This window comes from Triticum dicoccoides, chromosome 7B, assembly GCF_002162155.2.
Source record: "Triticum dicoccoides isolate Atlit2015 ecotype Zavitan chromosome 7B, WEW_v2.0, whole genome shotgun sequence".
NCBI classification, from domain to species: Eukaryota; Viridiplantae; Streptophyta; class Magnoliopsida; order Poales; family Poaceae; genus Triticum; species Triticum dicoccoides.
This window is the reverse complement of record NC_041393.1, coordinates 364,898,836-364,900,948: the sequence shown is the minus strand read 5'-3', so window position 1 is coordinate 364,900,948 and position 2,113 is coordinate 364,898,836. Positions and strand designations below refer to the sequence as shown.

The window sequence follows — 2,113 nt, the reverse complement described above, 5'->3', positions numbered from 1 at the left end:
TAATATTCATAATATAGAGAAGCACACGGGAGCTCCTGTGTATTTCCTAACATACAAACTATAACTTGAGCACACACTTATATGTGGTTTCACGACAAACAAGAATGAAGTAGAAGTGGTTAACTAAATGCTTTGTTAAATACGCACACACAAAATAAATATGGGTATATTCAGACAACGGGAAGAAAACTGAGCCCTTAGAAGGTCTCTAGTATATTTACAGAAGGGGAAAAAATGAACAACACTTGCAATACATTTTGTACCGAGCAAAGAAACAAAATGTACAGTAAAAGATGCTTTGGAATCATGTGTATAGAAAATGGGTGACTGCACATGTACATACATACACAAAATTAGTACTGGACCTCTTGTAACTCCAGGTCGTATGCAATAGAGACAATCCTAAATAACTTACAACTATGCAATTGTGGCATTGTTCAATAAAAAGACAGCTTGGCACCACCCAAAAAGACAAGAATTCTGTGCAAAAACTTCAGTGGCACGGCGACATGATGTTTGGTCAAATTACAGGGACAATCCATTTAGTAAAATCAACAGAAAATTGTTCTGCCTGCTCCACCGCTCCTGGACTTATTTCAGCAACAGACAATTCTAGATCAGCAGTCTTCGGTGAAGCCTGCTTCAGTACTTATTTCTCTGCAGAGTATACTGAGAGAAATTAGTGTGATTTCTTTGAAACAAACTAACACAAGAATAGACGCAATGGCCTCACCTCGTCAGCGAGCCCTTCCTGAAGCTGCCTTCTATATCCTGAAATCTGCAGGAAAAATCAAAATCAAAATCAAAATCAGAGACATGATAGAACAACATTATCTTGCGAAATATGCACCTAATCGAACAGGAAGCAAACTTAAAATTAAAAGATCCATCACACACATACCTGCTCAGCTTCTATTGGCAGCTTGGCACCGGAGCTGTCGGGAACGAGTAGCTCAACACTGTTAGAAATATTGCGCGGCCTAGTCATGGCAGTCCTGCCGCTGCTAGCCTCCATGGCCAGCACAAAAAAGGGCATGTCGTTGGAGGTTGAGAACCAGAGAGGCAGAGATAACACTAAAGGGAATAACGCCGACAGAGAAAACAAAGTAACTTACAGCCCAATTCATCTTCCTTATTCACCCAGGCACGCTGATCTCTGCACTCGCCGGTGCTAGCCGTCATCCACAAGACAACGGGCATGAGGAGCAGCATCGCTGATCCATGGCTTTGTGAGCCGCATGTAAGTCCCGCCCCAAAAGACGGAACCAGGGAGGGTTCCGGTGCATCGGCCTGGGGTAGACCAAGTGATCCCTTGACCAGCGGCAGCCTACGACGGAGTGGAGCCGCAACTCAAACCACTTCGCCCGCAACAGTGCGCAACTGTCGGCCATCCGAGGCGACCTGATCTGGGAATCCCTCTCCACAAATCCCAACTTCTATACTATTGTGCACCCCCATCACCGACCAAACCTCGCCGGATAAGAGAGAGGCCAACCTCCCTAACCCCGCAGTGCCACCGGCCGGAGGGAGCACCGCAGAGACGGGAAAGGAGCCAGGGGGAACCTTATCCCACAGCGTTGACGTCGCCCCTGCCTGCCCGCCAGTGCCAGAATAAAATCCTAAAACAACATTATCTACAACCGCGTCGCGGTCGTACACTGTCCCGCACACCTCCGAGAGCCCGACGGCTTACCGGAGGCGATGGAGACCAGCGGAGGCAGCCCGCCTGGAAACCGCCTCGCGCGTCGGGAGAGAGACCGAGAGATTCCCACCGTGTGTAGCGACTTTGATCTTTAGGAGGGGTACTCGAAACTTCTGTTTCTTTCCCGAGAGAAATAGAAACAAGTAGTCCATCTGACATGCGGGGTGCTTCTGCAAAATGTTGTACAAGTGGCTCAAGCATAACTTATCTCACTCTCAGCCGTCCGTTTCAGATCAGACAACACATATGCCACAAAAGTAGGCACGCTGTCACCACCAACTCGCATTTTTATAGGAGTAGAGATAGAGAAAACTATGATCCCCGGGTTTACTTTTATCATGTATTAAAATGCAAAAATACCTTGCTACAATTTATCTTTACTTTATTTCATTTTGTGTTTTATTATCTATT

At 46.3% G+C, this 2,113-nt stretch overlaps 1 long non-coding RNA gene across 1 annotated transcript; it reads right to left on the bottom strand.

Annotated features, from left to right (window-relative positions):
* Positions 1-227: 227 nt before the first annotated feature.
* LOC119341110 lies at positions 228-1,381 on the bottom strand. Its single transcript, XR_005164904.1, has 3 exons — positions 902-1,381; positions 734-778; positions 228-657 (listed from the first exon to the last, which is right to left on the bottom strand). It is a non-coding gene; the product is annotated as an uncharacterized LOC119341110 (long non-coding RNA).
* Between the last annotated feature and the right edge of the window lie 732 nt (positions 1,382-2,113).